General features: G+C 35.8%; 1 protein-coding gene and 1 long non-coding RNA gene across 3 annotated transcripts in view; one reads left to right on the plus strand and one right to left on the minus strand.

Annotated features, from left to right (window-relative positions):
- The window catches only part of REEP3 (receptor accessory protein 3), an 84,945-nt gene that overhangs the window by 62,539 nt on the left and 3,720 nt on the right, over positions 1-18,686 (minus strand). The window lies entirely within an intron of this gene.
- On the plus strand, positions 9,148-14,303 carry LOC109380625 (uncharacterized). Its single transcript, XR_002123538.1, has 2 exons — positions 9,148-9,323; positions 14,022-14,303. It is a non-coding gene; the product is annotated as an uncharacterized LOC109380625 (long non-coding RNA).

The raw sequence follows: 18,686 nt of genomic DNA on the forward strand, positions 1-18,686 counted from the left end.
GTTGCCACCCACTCCAGAAACAGAAATGAATGCCTAGCAACAGAAAAGGGTCAGCTCAGGAGAGTGCTGATTGCTCATTGGAGCATTCTAAACACAGATGCTTTTCCATCCTTATCACTTCCAGTCTCTGCTAAACACATGCTGGTTACCTTGGATCCCAGTGCCATCTAATAGAAACCTCCCTCCTATGACAATCAGTAACTGCCATTCAGGGTAGCCTCAACTTTTAGGTTATATTCCTGAAAAAAAACCACGGCAAAATAAATGTTGAAACATTAAAAGAAAATATGCGTTTTATATACAGAATATTCGCTGCATTCTTCTCCCTCAATGAGCATGTTTCTTTTAGGACATGAAATGTTAGTGTTCCTGTTGATACTTTTCTGACCTCACCAACCCCCTACCACCATCCGCTGCCACCCACATGTTTTAGCAGAAAGGCGGAAGTATCCAACTCTTAATAATAAGGTTCTGTATGAGTGTGCCTAATATTATTTATGCTTATGGGAGGTGATAGTAAGAGTAGGTTTCTGTTTTCTTTAAATGTATAACCATTTTATTGTAGGTTAAATGTGAACAATCTCCAATTCCTAGTCAATCTTAAAGATTTAGTAGTACAAAGAAAGACCCAGGAAGCTCTACTTTTTTTCTCAAAGATATACCTATAAAGGGAAGGAAAACATGGTTCAGATTTACAGAATGTTGCCACCACTCAGAAAGAAAAGTGAGAGCACCTTTTTCTAGGTTTCTTGGCTATTTGCATGTGTCCTTCTACCCCTCTTTGGTGTTCAGTCCCTTGTCCATTTTTCTGTGTATATTTTGAATGTGAACTATTTGTTGTCTTTATAAGTATCCTCTCCTACTCTGCCTTCTTTTTCACTCTTAATGGAGTCTTTTGATGAATAGAAGTACTTAATTTTAGTCTGTTTCAATTTATCTCATTACCAGTCTTCTCATTTATTACTAATGCTTTTTGTGCCCTGTTTTTAATATTGTTTTTCCTTATTTCAAAGTCATAAAGACATTTTTCTGTATTGTCTTCTAGAAGCCTTATTGTTTTACTTTTTATCTGCAGTCCGACTTGAATTAGTATTTTCTGTATGGTCTGAGTTAGAAGCTATGATTATATGGCTATATGGATATCCAAGTGACACTGGATCATTATTGCAAGTAACAACCTTTTCTCATGCAGTGCCACCTTTCTCATAAAACAAGTATCCAAATATGGATGGGATTCTTACTAGACCCTATGCTCTTTCTTTTTTTTTTTTTATAAAATAGAATATTTAAAATACATATTTAATAACCTAAACAATACAAATTTCTATACCCCTACTTATATTATCCATAGAAGTTTCACAATGTTTAGTCATATGTTGAATAAAAGGAAAGTTATTACGTTCCAAAAAAATGGAAATTATAGAGAATTTCTCTAATCATACCACATTGAAAACTATAAAGAAATTATAAATGTAGAAATAAAAAATACCTAGTGACATGAAAATTTATTAAATTATTTCTTAATTCTTCGATGAAACAAGCAATCAAAATTCAATTGCCAAATAATTTTTTTCTTCTTTTTTTTTGCTAGTGGAGGGTCTTGTCTTCATGTTTTTAATTAGTTTCAGGTGTACAAAACAACATAGTGATTAGACATTTACATACCTCACAAAGTGATAACCCCAACAAGCCTACCACACATCTGTACTATGCTCTTTCATCGGTTTTTGTCTATCCTTGTCCCAATACTACACTGTCTTAATTACTGTAGCTTTGTAATAAATCTTGCTATCTGATTAACTCATCCTATTATTATCTAATTAAGTATGTCATCCACTATTTTTATTCTTTGCCCTTCTATTTCAAGATTGTTTTGGCTATTCTTGGTCCTTTGCATTTCCATATACATTTTAGAAATTAACTTGTCAATCTTCTCTTCTCTATGTATACTCACTCTCCAGGTGAATGTTCCCAGTTTCATCTCTTTGAATATCCATAGACAATCTGTCAAATAATCCTCTGCGTTATATATTTAAAATAAATCCAGAATCTGTCAACTGCTACCAACCTGGTGCAAGTCACCATCCATCTCTTATTGGTTTATTAAAATAGCTTCCTAACTCGTCTCCAAGCTTTCACTCTTGTGCCTGTTCAGTGTCTTTTCCATGGTAGAGACATCTTTTAAATTAAATTTTAATGATGTCACTCTTCTGCTGAAAACCCACCTTAGAATAAATTCCAATGTCCTTAACAATGGCCTACAATATCTGGCCACACTGTTGCTCTGCCCCAGCCCACTCACCTCCTGTGCTGAGCAGAGCCCTGCCTTGGGGTTTGCACTTGGTTGGTTCTCTTCCTGGGAAGCTCTTCCCAGTTCCTGCATGGCCAATGCCCTCACCTCCTTCAAGCCTTTGCTCAAATGTCAAGTTGTCTCACTGAGGCCTTCCCTACCACCCATATTCAAAATTGCAAGTCACCCCCGACACTAAAGAAAAACTCTATTCCAAGCAAGACTTTATTTTTTAACAGAAACACAACAGAGTAAAGTATGATCCATAATAACAAGTAATTTAAAAAGCCAAGTTTCATTTTTTTCAAATAGCCAATTCTGTCTTCCTTGTATTTGTTAAAAATAAGAGAACCATGGAGATTAGTCTAACACAGGTCAGCGGATGATAGCTTTTCTGCAGGCCACTGACCGCCTAGTTCTTTAGTTTTTGTAATTTTTAAAGTGTGGAGAAAGCACGAGGTAAATCTAATGGTCTTTGCATGAGTGGCATTTAACTAAGTGCATATACATACAAGGATAATTGGGAAGTTTTCTCAAAATCTTAAGGTATTATTTTTTTCCCATAGCAGGTTTACCAAATGTTACCTTCTAAATTCACTATGCAATATTTGATTCGTATTAGAGAACATACATAATATACATGCAAATTATGAAGTCTAACAACACACGTGAACTCAATAGCCAAATTAGAATGAGAAAGTTGCCCAGAACATCTTATCTACCTCTGTACTCAAGTGCTCTGACCACCCTTCTTCCTTAAAACACCCGGCAGTTGCTGCTGTGCAAGCTTAACATTCCTTTCCTTCTCCAAACCTGTTCTTCCTCTCTTGTTTGTCATCTCACAAAATGGTGATGCCTCCCACTCAAGTAATCCAAGCCAGACATCTGAAGTTCCTTTCTTCTCCTCACATCCAAACACCAAGTTTTGTCATGTTCCCCCCTGAAATCTCTCTCATATCTGTCCCCATGTCCCAAACATTGACCTCAGCCTTAATTCTGACCCTTCTTATTTTTCATGGACATTCTCTGTCCTTATCACTTTCCCCAGATCTCCTGCTAGTATCTCCTGTTTAAAATCTTTCAACTGTTTTTCCTTTATAAATAAATAAACAACTCCTCATTAGGCTATAACATATGGATAGACCTAACTCTTCTGACTTCTCTAAGCTCATTTTTCGCATCTCTGTGCTCTGATGATATTGAACTACTTGCTGTTTCCGAAAAGCCATTTTATTTTGTTTCTATGCGTTGGCATATCTTTTCCTTGATTAGGGCCTCTTCTCAAAAAGGATAACTTCAAAGAGGGAGTTGAAAGGCTTTTTCTCTTAGAAGATTTCCTTGCCTCCCTAGGGGGGGAACCCCTCCTCTCTGTTCTCACAGAGTCTTATTCATACTTCACATGACACTACCAGCAGTGTGACTTTGGGCAAGTCATTAACCTTTCTGTGCCCGTTTGCTTTTCTGTACAATGAAATAATAGTGCCTACCTTGTTGTGAGCATTAAATGAGTTAAACCATGTAACAATGCCAGGCACATGGAACACAGTCCATAAATATTAGCTAGTATTATTGTCCCACAGAATTGTGTTCACTGAGTTTCCCATCTGCTGTCTGTATATTTATTGGGTGTTCCGTCAGGACAAAAACTATGCCAAGTTGATCTCTGCATCCCCAAGGCCTAGAACACTCTCTGATACACAGTAGGTGTTCAAAGAATAAAATAAAAAATCTGCAGAAAGAAATAAAAAATAAACTCTTTACATAAAAAAGCAGAACTGAATCTTTTGTATACACAATCTAATATACAAATATAGCCTGAGCTGAGGCCAGAAAATGAAAAAGTGGCAAAGGAAATTGACAAAGTGCTAAATATTCAATCTGATAGCTCTATGATTTTCTTTTACATCCTTTAAAAAATGCAATGGCCATTTAGGATTAGAAAATTATGAGCAGTATAACATTTTTTTCCCCCCTGGTAGATTAAGTGTAATCATCACTTAGTTAACCATATGCATCAGCAATTTTAATTCTCAATTTGACACGCAATATCTTTTCTACCATGATTTATTAAACCACTAAGTCAAAAAAGCAGTAAGTCTAATTTCCTTCAGTAGCAGAAATCTCAATGTCAACATATATATAAAAATGTCTGTATTTTCCAATGTTATATTCATTTGGATTGATGATTCTTTTCCTCATTTCTCATTCATCCGGATTTTATCGAGAGCATGTACTCTCAACTTGTTTAAAGGCTTTTTGCTTCATCAAAAAAAAAAAATTCTTTTCACAGAATGTTGTTATTGGTTGATGGCCAAAGATTTACCTTTTATTTATTTCCCTTATTTATTTATTTGCATCCATAGCAACACACTGAACTATACTTTAAATACCATACAGTGTTCCTCAGGGAAGGGACATAAAAGAGAAGTTGGACAAATTCCAAGAATTTCTTTTTAAAACACATGCATACATATCAGCTACAGAGAAACAAGATTCAAAATATGAACACTCCTCCAGGTACTATTTGCTTGAAATAGTATTGTAATAAATCATGTATGCCCAGACTTGTCACTCCAGAAAAAAGTCACTTTAAAAAAATACATTTCTTCTTCTTCACCCAAATGTTTAGACCTGTTAAGATTTTTTCCCTAACAATCAAAGCAACCCTTTTAGTAAGCTAAAAGTTGGCCACTTTTACCAGTATGAGTCACAATCACCTAAGGACTGACAAATTTCCTATTTTCTTCTTCACTTAGAATCAGTTTTACTTTCTTATTGACCAAATACAGTCACCTTAATAATATCATTCTAGAACTTAAGTCAGTTTATGAGAGAGAAAAAGAACAAAATTCAGTTAAATACTTAAAGATGAAAACTGCAAATTCTGTTATTCCATCACCAAATTTAAGACTTGAGTTTTACTAAGTACTGGAAAAAAACTTGAATTCACCAGCATCCTTCAAATGCATGATATAGCTTTAAAAATAGTTCTAAACAATAGAAGCTTGCCATGTGATCATAACATTAGAAAAATTAAAGAAAGTCAATGCCTTTTTTCATGTTTAACAGAATCGTGAGATATGTTGTTGCTGTTTTTTTTAAGCCACTAAGTTTTGGGGTGGTTGGCTATGCAGCAACAGATAAGTGAAAGCAGCACAAAACTCCAGGTGGCTTTGGTGGCAGTGAGCACGCAGTCAGTCCTGAGGGCACTGAAGTCAGGGGCTAAGCAACACCACTGGCTGATGAATAGCTCGGGAGAACTGGTGGGTGTAATCAAGCATAGAGGAAGACAGCATCAATGGCACAAGGAAGAGCTCCTGGAGCAAGAGGACTGCAGGACTGCAGGTAGCACTCTGACTGTACTTGTGGCATCCTGTGCCCTTGACCGCACCCTGAGAGACGGAAGTGAGGAGCTGAGGTCTGACCTAAATTAGACAGGATTAGTGATCTATTAGACTCACAGTCCAACTGTTCAAGGGTCTTTACAAAAGGTCCACAAGTTGGTGCCTAGAGAATATTAACATACAAAACAAAACTAAAAGAAATTTCAGGAGTCTGTTTTTCCTCATCTCTCATTTCATTATAATTCTAATATTTTTTTTTTCAAAATGAATGAGGTAATCTTTTATTCTGTGTTTTTAATAGACATAATATGAAATAGTTTCTTTCATTAATCTTCCTTCTCACTTGACTAACCTGTGTCTTCTACTTGGCTATTGTTTAGGGTAGCTTCACTCAGTAAATATTCTACCTGGATGTCTAACAACTTTTAATGAAAGGGTGGCAGCTCTGAAATACTTATTAGTGCCTTGCTGTAATGTGAATGGACTACTTTAAGGAACAGGGATGGATAATCTGTTTCTGCATAGGCCATATAAGCAGGTATAAGACACATTCTCATATAATACTGCATTTGTGCCTCTCAGCAACTCCTGTGAGTTAATCAAGAGCAAAATTGTCCCCATTTGAAGGATGATGTCAGGCCACAGAATTACTAAGAAGCAGTGGCATCACTTGTCCTGACTCAAAAGGGTAATAATGATGATGTGGGGTGGCATTTTATGAAACTCTAGAATTCTGTAAATGAGAAATAATCAGACATGAAAATATGATGTTTTTACCTTATGCACAAAAATTGAAATATATATGAATCCAAAAAGTTGTAATTTCATAAAAATAATTTCACAGCTGGCTACAGAAGAAACTGAATACTGTTGTTATGCTGCTGCCTGCCACTGGGCAGTGCCGCTTTAGCTGGAAAAAAGAAATATCTATTCTTTGTTGGGATATCTTTATTACGAGGTCTTGAGGGACTTAAACTTCATGGAAAATGCTACCAGCTGAACTTTAAATAACAAACTAAGCACTCAATTCTTTTCCCAGTATAATTGGAGAGTTTATTAGCCTTAAAAAAATACTTCCTGTATAGAATAAATATGCTAGAATAAAGACCATCAACTTCTGCTGTTATATACTGGTAGATGGTCATACTTCTCTAGCTAAGAAATACTGCTGATTTGGGTTACATGCTACCGTTTTGATTTTGTTCTAATATAGAATACAGGACAATTGATTTTGCTTTGTACAATGTCTCACTTTCACTTGACTGTTTAAGAACAATGAATTCTACTTAGTAAAGAAACTATAGCTTCTATGGCAAATCTAGAATCATCTGAACCACTGGAAAAGGCAATTGCAGGCCCTCCCCAAAATAAACTTTATGAACTTAAGGTCATAAGGTTACACATATGTTTGCTAGACTTTGTTCACTTGCTAGCTGGGAATATGAAATGCATTTCCAAGTTCAATTTCATGAAATACTTATAGAGAATGTTGTAATAAAATCCAGACATTCCTTCCACTACATTCCTTTCCTCTAATACTTCTGTAATTCACTCTAAAAAGGCCAATCAAGTTTGTCTGGAAAGATTACTTCTTCATGGACTACTGTTGTTTATTGCTAAGCTTCAGATATTTTCTAGGTACTCAAATTTAACATTATCAAATCACTGAAAACCAAAATAAGGATAGTTTATAATTTTTGTTTCCTTGTTTTAAAAAAGCAACAATATTTGACAGCTCAATTCTGTGATAGTTTTCCAAATTCAGAAAAAAAAATCACCAGGTTTCTAAAAAAATATCACCAGGTTTCCTATCTCATAACCTCTAGTATAATGGTTTCAAACCTGGTTGTGCATTCTAATCACCTGGGGAGCTTTTATAATAAAAATAAGGATGTCCAGGTCCCATCCCAGATCAATTAAGTCAGAATCTTTGGGAATGGGGGTCTAGGGAATGTGTTTTAAAACTTTTAAATACAGTATAGTGCTTTGTGAGCTCTTATTCTAAATGAAGAATCCAAAGCACCTCTATGAAAAGATATTTTTAATTTATCATGTGTTCAGTTATAGTGAAAATAATTTTATTATGATTTTTAAGAAGTGAAAGTTACCACTCTATCAACCATATTTCCCAAATTAAACAATGGCATCAATTTTCAACATTTAGAAAGCTACAGAGAACTGCTTTTCTGGTTCAAAGCTGTAATTTTAAAGTACCCCATCATACAAAACTCCCTTTTAAAGGGCGAATAATGTTAGGAAAGTTGTCTGTTTACTGGGAAGTTCTAGGATTAGTTTGAAGGATTAAATGTTAGCAAAACATAAGACTCTGACAAACAAAACAATAATAAAACAAGAATCTGCCAGGAGTGAAAGGAACAAATGGCCACTGATTTCAGAGCCAATTTCTAAGCTACCATTCTTTCGTTTGTTTCTTTTTCTCAAACTAGAAATCTCCGCAGAAAGAGCTGCAAGTGTACTAGCTAGCGTCTCACAATCATGTTCCTTAGGTGCTGCAAGACTCTGAATGTCCCTCTCTACTGACCAAGTAAGCACAGCAATGGAATGACAGGGAGCAAGGGACAACCTAACAGGCCAAATAAATCCTGGACATCAGTGGGTGACAGATGTCTTAGCCAGATCACCCCCACAGCAATGCTGACCACATGGAAAATGCACAACTCTCTATTTAATATTTCCCATTTTCATCCTCTTGTATAAGTGATGCTCAGCATGCATAAGGAATCAGAGCTACACATTATCATGAATGCTAATATTAGATGTTATCTCCCACTGTCGGTCCAAACCCATACCCGATTCTAGGACTAATGTCACCTCCTTTGCAATAGTGGGGAATTCCTCTGAAACACATAAACTGAAAGTTAAATTATTCTAATTTAGGTACAAGGGAATTTCAAGCCAATGTAACATTTTTGACCAGCTAAACTATCAAAATGGACAAGCAATGTCATTAAGAATACAAAGCAGAGGTTCTTAAGAATATTATTTTACATTTCAACATCAACGTCAATCTCTTAGGTCTGTCTTAATTAGTCACGGTGAAGGCACATTAAATTCTACATTGTTTGGACACTGAGTTACTTTTTATAGCAATATCCTACATATCAAACGGATAGACAAGAGAACTACAGTCATCTGAAAATAAGTGGGGAATAAAGGAGAAAGCTTTTAGGTGGACATCGACCTACCTACTTCTAACGCCGTGAAAATCCTTTGGGTAAATAAGGAACTGGACATTCTTCATTGGACTCATACCAGCTTTGAGAAAAAGGAAGGGACAAGCCTGCCTGGTGATTTCACAGAAGTTCTGGCCTTCTGTTCACATACTCTTCCTGACAGGTGCAGCCCCTTCCCTCCCTCCATCTGGGGCCTGGCTAAGCACTAAAACTGGCCTCTCCACCAGCAGAAAGCATATGGGCTGGGAGGGGACAGCATCTCCTTTCTGTTGGTATCTGCTCCCTACCGTCTCAGCTTGTTCCTTTTGTTGCTGTAGATACCTTGGTCCTGATTCACTGCAAGTGTTAAGCATTTTAAAAAATGTAATAGTTAATATAAGGAAAATATGACACAGACTTCTAAGTTATGAAGCATAATGAAGTGACTCAGTCATCCAACTTCAGAGTAGAACGCCACCAATGCCACGCAGTTCCAGGGAACTTCCCTCTGCCAAGGTACTCCCTCAGATCTAACGCCTATCCTAAAATTGGTGCTTGTCATTCCTTTTCCTCTTTTGAAAAACAGGTTTGCCATATATGTATATAACTCTAAATTACATATCATTTAGTTTTACCTATGCTGGGGCCTTTAAAGTGGAATCATACTAAATGCAGTCATATCTGGTCCGTTTTTTTAAAAAAAACAAACACGTTGCAATTTTCCTAATGTTAATGCATGTTGATGCTTTTAAGTGGTATCTCATTCAGGTTTATTGGTGTATAATATTCCATTATGTAAATATACCAACATTTATTTACCTCTGCATGTAAATTAGTATTCTTGGTAGATTTTTGCTTTAATAACTTTCCTATAAACATCCTTGCAAATGTCTCCTGGTGCAAGTGCCAAATTCCATAATTCCTACCTGTGGAGTTGCTGGCTTATTGGATATGTGAATGATTAACAACTATAAGTTAGGACCAAATTGTATTCTAGAGCAGTTGCATGATCTTACTTTCCTATTGGCATAAAAAACAAAAAACAAAAAAATCCTGTTGCTCTACCCATCCTTGTCAACAGTTGGTATTTTCAGACTTAATTTTTGCAATCTAGAAGGTGTGAAATAGAATTTCAATGTAGTCTTAATTTACATTTTCCTGAAAAATTAATGAGTTTCGTGTTATCTTTTTAGTTGTTTAGCTGTCATTCATTTCCTATTCTAGGAGATGCTTGGTTCATTTGTCCATTTTTCTTTTAGATTGTCTATTCTAAAAAATTGATTTTAAAGAATTCTTTTTATCTTCTATCATCCTTTTGTTAGTTACACACATTAGAAAACTGTCTGCATTTTTTTACCCTCATTTGGCCACAGTTCTAGTGCTGGCTTCCTCCATCATCCCCTTCCCCTCCCCTCGCCTCAAGTTATTGAGGAATAGAGAAAAACAGCAATATGGATTTCTAAATAGTTTTTTAAATTCTATAGCCTGAAAAGGATATTTAAAATAATTAGGTATTTTCATATAAAGTGGCAGAGATAAAATTATTGTCAGGGATGGTGAATGTAGTAGAAATTTAACTACCAATGTTGAGAATGCAAAGTAAATCTTCACAGGGGTGGTGATACCTGAGTGTACACATTTGACAAAACTCACTAAAATTATTCTATGTAAATTATGTAAATTCTATCTCAATAAAGCTGATTTAAAATGTAAAAAAAAAGTGTAAATTACAACACAGGTTTATAACACATTGGTTAGCGTCTGGTTCTAGAGCTAGACTGTCACTTAACTCTGCCATTTAGTAAGCTGTGTGACCACCTTGGCTGGGCAAGTTATTTCACATCTCTACGCCTCGCGTTTCTCAATGGCAAAATGGGGATAACAGCAGAACCATATTAGGGCTGTTGTGAGATATAAACAAATCAGTTTGAAAGCGCTTAGAATAATGCTTGATGAAGAATGAGCATCAGATGTACGTTAAGCTACATTTATCAATCGTTTCCTCTATGATTTATTGTAGGGTCTGAAAAATTCTTCCTTACCAATTCATATCATTATGATAGTCTCCTATATTTTCTTCCAGAAGTTTAAATGTTTTGGTTTTCATATTTAGGCAGGTAATCTACTTATCTTTTTTTTTTTTTTGAGTTTGCTGTGAAGTAAGAACGTAATTTCAGTTTTTTCCCCCCAAGAGACAACCAACTTGTCACAACACTATTAAATTATCCATCCTTCTCCACTGGTTTTGAATACGATTTCTGTCATATATATATATATATATATATATATATATATATATATATATATATAAAATCTCCACAAATACCTTGATTAGTTTCTGGATTTTTTTTTTAAGTTTCTGAATTCTTGATTGTGTTCCATTAAATGTATTGACAAGCCCTGCCCTAATACTACATTGTCTTAATTAGTACAACATTCTAATAAATCTTGATATGTATTAAGGCAAGTCTTCCACCCTTGTTCTCTGACACTGTCTTATTGATTCCTGAGCTTTTGTTCTTTTCTATGAACTACAGCTAATTTAGTCTATTAGGTTCCTTGAAAGCAAAAACAACAAAAATCTTGTTGAAATGTCACTGAATTTATAGATCTATTTGGGAAAAATTGAAAATCAACTAATTAACCCATTAACATGGGCTATCCATTTATTAAGATCTTTTATTTTTCAATCATGATTTATCTTTTTTTTTTTTTTAAGATTTTATTTGGGAGTTGGGGGGATGAGAACAGCGCTGGGGAATTGGGGGAAGGGGAACAGACAAGTTGCTGTCGTTTTGTTCTTCAGCCTAGTTGTGTAGGACGTTGCTTCACTGGCCCAAGTTGGCACCATCATTGCACTCTTCCCGGGTGAGGCAGATCAGTCGCCGGCTTCTGGACAGCCGCTCACTGCGGCTGCTGGCCGCTCACGCTGGCTGCTGGCTACACACGGTAGCCCATTGCAACCCACTGCCACAGAGGCTGCAGCCTACGCCGTGGCCGGTGACTCATGGAAGCCCAGCTCCAGGTTGAGCTGTTGTTCAGCATCTTAGCTGTGGAGGGCAGTGTCACTGGCCCTCATATGTGGGATCCGAACCGGGGCCCTCTGGCATCCCAAGCGAGTTCTTAACCATCGCGCCACTCGGCCGGCCCAATCATGATTTATCTTTATAGTTTTTATCCCCAGTTTTGCAGTCTCTCTTAATGCAATGCTTACATTTATTGTCTTCACTGATACATTTCAACCCATTTCTACCATCATTTTTGTTTCTATGTCCCCCACTTCCTTTAATTTTGATCTTTCATATCCCTCTAACCTTCTTTTTTCTGTTGGTTTAGAAACTATAGATTATATTTATAATCTTTTAAATTACTATATCTCTGCACATGACAGAGACCATACTATTCTTTCCTCACCTTTATTGAGAGTAAAGGGAAATAGAGTAAAACTAGACAAAAAAAGTAAAGAAGGTATAAAAGGGGACAACAGACAGTGATGACATACTTTGAAGTGGGAGAGCAGGACTGAATTCTTTAAAAGAAGAACGTGAACGTTTTCCTTTCTCATACTGTTCCTTCTCTCATCACATGCTTCAAGTGCATCAGGGCAGTGTTATTTTTAGGTTACAGGTTATATCATTTTCAGCATTTCCTTTCTATTTGTCCAGCACTCAAGGTAATCAAGGTCTCTTTTTATTTAACTATTACTCTTAATATGGGTTAGCATCTCTTTTTACTGACCTTAGCTTTAGTGAGATTGGTCAGTGTCCCTAGTGGAAAACAAAGACCAGGCACATAGCAGTGAAGAACTGATCATGGCAATAATGACAGCCATTAGGCAAATAGCACCAAGTTTGTTTTCTTCTATTCCCACACCTGCACTTTAAGTCAACACGCCACAGAGCCCACTGCTGTTTGTTCCTGAGGGCCTCTCAAATGGTAAACAAGGAAAAGAAGTCAGTTTAGGGCCGGCAGAGTGGCGCAATGGTTAAGAGCTGGCTTGGGACGCAAGAGGGCCCCGGTTCGGATCCCACATATGAGGGCCAGTGACACTGCCCTCCACAGCTAAGATGCTGAACAACAGCTCAACCCCGAGCTGGGCTGCCGTGAGTCGCCGGCGATGGCGTAGGTTTCAGCCCCTGTGGCAGTGGGTTGCCATGGGCTACCGTATGTAGCCAGCAGCCAGCAGCTGTAGTGAGCGGCCGTCCAGAAGCCGGTGACTGATCTGCCTTGCCTGGGAAGAGCGCAATGATGGTGCCAACTTGGGCCAGTGAAGCAACGTCCTCCACACTAGACTGAAGAACAAAAGGACAGCAACTTGTCTGTTTCCCTTCCCCCAATTCCCCAGCAGTGTTCCCATCCCCACAATTCCCCAATTAAAATTAAAAAAAAAAATCTAAAAAAAAAAAGAAGTCAGTTTATCCACATTACAGTTCTGGTGAAAGTGCATTCCAAATTTTGGGAGCCCTAAAGAGTGGTGATTAAAGTTTGATGATGAAAAAGTGTCACATTATTAGAATCTTTAGCATATAATTTATTCACTGCTATATATATTTGTGCTCTTTTTTAAATGCCAAATAATGCTATTTTTAAATCATTGCTGATATTTACATAATACAAGGTTAATGCAGTCATTTATTTAAATATTTGAGTTTTATTAAATACAAAACACGTCAAGGTAAGTTGTCTATGATTCTCCATAGGGAACATACAAGTAATACAGTCAAGATTTTTAACTAGGGCTCTACTCTCCCTTTTATGTCTCCAGTGATGGAGAACACGCTGCTCTCATGAGGCTCGGTCTCAATGTTAAACAACTCTAGGTATTAGAAAGCTTTCCCTTACATATTGAACAAAATTGCCTTCCCTAAACATCTACCTATTGCTCTAGCCTTGCATTTCAAGATAGAAAAATCAGTATCCTTTACGCCATATAATAATTCAAATTATATTATGGCAGCTATTGTGTTAGACTTCTTTCTCATTTTCTAATCCACTCCCTAAAACTATTCCTTGGCATATACTAGTTTTCCTTAGGATATGTCATAGAGATTGTTACGGGTTCAATGGTGTCTGCCCAAAAAAAGATGTGTTGGAGGCCAATCCCTACTATCTTAGAATGTGACCTTATTTGGAGACAGGCCTTTATAGAAGGAATCAGGTTAAAATGAGGTAATTAGGGTGGGCTCTAACCCAGTATAACATGTATCCTTACAGAGACAAGCACAAAGGGGGAATGCCAAGTGAAGATGAAAGCAGATTCGGGTGACACATCTACCAGCCAAGGAATTCAAAGATGGCCAGCAAACTACCAGAAGCGAGGAGAGAGACATTACTCTCCCTCACGGCCCTCAGAAAGAACCAACCCTTTCCACACATTCATCTTGGCTCTCTAGCCTCTAGAACCGTGAGACAATACAGTTCTGTTGTTTAAGCCTTGTGGCACTAATACATTTCTCAGAAATGTGACATGATAAAAGGTTAAGGAAATTTTTCACACCAGAATGCTTGGTTTTATTTATGTGAGAATAATCCTTTCCTAAAATGGACATATCATTACTTGAAAATATTAATGCTCTCAGCAATAACATATTTGAATACACCCTGAAATTACGCTTTGCATTATTAGCTAGTACAAACCTATTATGTTTAGATTTTTCCTATGACTTTTGCTTTCATGATTGCCTTGGTAGCTCTGCTTTTGCAAAGCTGATGATACTGTTAATAGTAAGGAAATCAACACAATGATAACATTTGGCTATGTATTCAAATTCTAATAATCCTAAAAACTTCTAGGGTCAGGAAATTGTAACTTGTCAACCACATTTCATTTTTAAATTTAGAAAATGAGGAATGTAAGAGCTGATGTGCAGAATATATTATAAAAATTATTTTCAAAGTGTACTGTATCAGCAATTTTCATCAATTTGGGGAAATTCTCTGTAGATACTGAAATAGAAATTAATTTTGAAATATAAAAAAATGACAGATTGGTCAGCAGCAGTATTTTATGTAGAAAACTCAAGTGAGAGATATTCTGAGACACTTACAAATTTCCAAATATCTTTATAGCCTATAATTTCTCCTGTAAAGTATATAGAAGCAACAAATATTAAACTAAGCCACTTTCAGATGGAGATGCTGAGCAGAATGGTTTTCGCAGAGGATCACTCCAATAGAATTTTCTGCAATGATGGAAATGTTCTATTTCTGTGCTGTCCAGTTAAGGTAGCCACCAAGTTTGCATAGCTATTGAGCACTTGAAATGTGGCTAGTGTGACTGAGGAACTTAATGTTAAATTTAATTAATTTACATTTAAGTAGCCACATGTGACTGGTGGCTACCGTACTGAGCACAGTTCAGGCTCATTCGTTCTCATACATGCTTTTCTTCCCTTTTCACTTGACACAGTTCTCAACCAGTGGCAATTCTGCTCACTAAGTGACATATGGCAATGTTTGGAGGCATTTTTGGCTGTCATAACTGGAGGGTGCTATTGGCCAGGGATGCTGCAAAACATCTTATAATGCTCAGAGCTATTCCCCCACAAGAAAGAATTATCTGGTCCAAAATGTCAATAGTGCTAGGCTAAGAAACCCGGACATGTTTCAACGATCTTCAAACGAAATTAAAAATACTTTGAGTATCATTATAAATGGCTGTATAATATTCTAACAATAGTTAGTCTGCTGCTTACTTAAAATAATCTTTAGCCACTGTCCAATAATTTCATTTTAATGACTAATATTTTCTCTGTCCATGGTATCTTAGTGAGTATGACATCTGGCCTGATTTTCAGTCATGGTAGCCTTTGTAAAATTAACATGACTGCCGCTAGTAAATTTACTTCAGTAACGCGTATGCTTAAACCTTTAACAGACAGTTTTGTAAACAGGAAGACATTTATAACCAAATAATTTGTACTTTTAACCTTTCATTTAACCTCAAAAAATGTATGAACCGGGTAGTTTAATGCAAATATATATCAATGACATAAAAATAAGCTCATGTTCTGTTAAGAGAGGCTCAGCAGTAATCTTTTTCCATGTGACAATCAAAACAGTAATGTCATTGTTATTTTGAGATATTTAAATTACCCATTTATGCCATCATTATTGTAATATACCATTTATTTAAACATTTAAATCTATACTGAAAGTAGAGAACATAAAAATTTCCATCTTAAAAGGGTTCAAAAATCCAGTGGTAAAAGAAATAGCTAATATTGCAGCAGTAAAAAAAGTGAACAAAAGCAAATTGTTTCTGAAAAGAAGGCTAATAAAGGAATCTTGTTGGAAGTTCTAGCCTATGCAATGAAAACAAGACCTAATAGTTTAGGATGTGTTTTCTATTTTAACAAAGAAAGACAGAAAAGATGACCTCTTGTACAGCATTCATAACAAATCATATTTTTAAGATTTAACTTTTTGAGTTTCCTAGAAAACATCATTGCTCCTAGGTACTTTATTTCTCATCGTCAAATAGCAATTTCAATAAGTATACTATTCTTAGACAAAACTCATGAACATTTAAGCTGTATACATGATGGATCTCAACAAAACTGGTAAATAAAGATAAAATCTACCCTAACCTAACTAAAAGAGAATGTCTTAGCTATCATTGAGATTTTACAACTATTTAAAAATACTTACAGCACATATAGAGGAAGAAATATATCACTTATAAATTGTGATGACCCTCAAACTTCTATGAGGACTTAAAAAATATTCAAGATGTTTTTCATTAATCCCATCATAATTTTCACACACACACACACACACACACACACACACACACACACACACGGTAGAAGCAGGATGCTATCATAACAATACATTAAAGAGATGATGCTGGCTTGGACTAGAGTAATATAAGTGAAGGTGGTGAGAAGTAGAATCAACAAGATTTACTGTAGGATTCAAGGTACAGAATGAGAGGAAAAGAGGAATCTGGAATGATGTCAAGGTTTTTGGCCTGAGCTAGTAGAAGGACTAAGTTGACATTGAGCTTAGGAAGGCTGCCGGAGGAGCCAGATGGGGAAGGAAATTCAAGAGCACAGTTTTGGATATCTTAAATTTGAGATGACTGTCAGATGTTTCCAAGTAGAATTAAGTAGGCAGCTGAAAATATATATGATCATTAGTTCAGGAGAGAGGTCTGGGCTGGAGATGTACATCCTCATAGGAACACAGATAGAAAAAAGATGGAAGAACTGAGCCCTGGGCAAACACACTTGAAGAGATCAGGGCATGCGGGGAATATAGCAAGGGAGGTGGAGAATGGAGTAGCCAGTGAGTTATGAAAAAAAATAATAAATAAAAAAAATCAAGGTTTCTTAGAAACCAAGTGAAGAAAGTACATCTAGGGGAGAGTGAGCAACTTTGTGAGAAGCTCCTGGTAAGTCAGATGAGGACTAATTTGGCCATGTGGAGGTCGCTGGTGACCTAGAGATGGGTAATTTCAATGGAGGATGGTTGGTGGCAAAGCCTAAATGGTATGGGTTCGACAGTGATCTGAAGGAGAGGATGTGGAGAAAATATATGTAGACTGTTCTTTTGTGAAGTTTTTGCTTTAAAGAGTTGGAGAGAAATGGGGTAATAAGATGAAAATTATTAGCAGGATGAGTTCTTTTGGCTGTTTTTTAAGATGGGAGAAATAATAGCATGTTTGCATGCTGACAAGAAAGATCTAGCAGAGAGGGGAAACAGATCATACTGGAAAGAAGGAGGAAAATTGCTGGAGTATGGTTTTTAAGGCATGTAATTTAGACACTGAAGATACCCATTAAATGTAATTTAAAAAGATCAGTTAAAGAAAGAGGATTGAGGTTTTACTAGCACTGCCAGGTAATAAAATTATTGTGAAACAAAAATAAAAATGTGTTACTAATGGTAAAAGGTAAAAATTTCATACTGACGTATGAAATTAAAAAGGAAGTCTCCAAATTCATACAATTGTAAATGAGAAAGTAGTACTTATTAAATATCTGGAGTAATTACTATTTTATATTTAGAAGTGAGAGAGAAATCACAAGGTAAAAATGAACATGTTGAACTGCATTACAACTATAAACTATACAACTATAGATAAAATATCTACAGAGAATTGTAATTACATTGCGAAATACATGTACATCAAATATGACTTAAGGTTAATTTCTTTATTATATGAGGCGCTCAATCAAGTAACTGAGAGATAAATGGGTAAAGTACATACAGACTATTGCACAATGAAAGATATAATTAATAAATATTAGGAAAGACATTAAACCTTGCTTGCTAATAAGAACACAAATGGAAAGAAAACAATGACAGCGATTATACTTCTTAGGAAAATATTTAAAAAAACAACAACCAAATTTGACTACACTGTGATAAAGATAGTACATATACACTACTGGTGGCAACGTAAAATAAAATCCTTTTGGAAAGCAATTTGGCAATTCATACCAACAGTCATAAAAATATTCATAGCCTTTGACACAGATATACTTCTGTTGGATATTTATGCTAAGGAAATACTTAAAAAGTATATATAAATGATGTTCACTGCAGCATTATAATTACAATGAAGCATTAATTATGATAAATATTAGAAATGATCTAAAACCTACTAATGATTGTCACCCCAATAAGCTTTGATTAAAAAAAAAGAAAAAATAATAAAGAGAAATGATCTAAAACCAAAATTAAAAAACAGATGAATGACTATGAAAATTATGAATACTGGTCTTATCAAATAGAAGATATAAAATAAGTCTTCAGAGCAACACAGAAGATGCTTACGATAATAAAAAATAGTAGAAAACATTTTTTACCCTACTCTAATTACAACTGTCACCTACGTACAGAGAGACCAAAAGAAAAATGTAAATTGAAAAT

Source organism: Hipposideros armiger, unplaced genomic scaffold (genome assembly GCF_001890085.2).
Source record: "Hipposideros armiger isolate ML-2016 unplaced genomic scaffold, ASM189008v1 scaffold_39, whole genome shotgun sequence".
In the NCBI taxonomy this organism is placed as follows: Eukaryota; Metazoa; Chordata; class Mammalia; order Chiroptera; family Hipposideridae; genus Hipposideros; species Hipposideros armiger.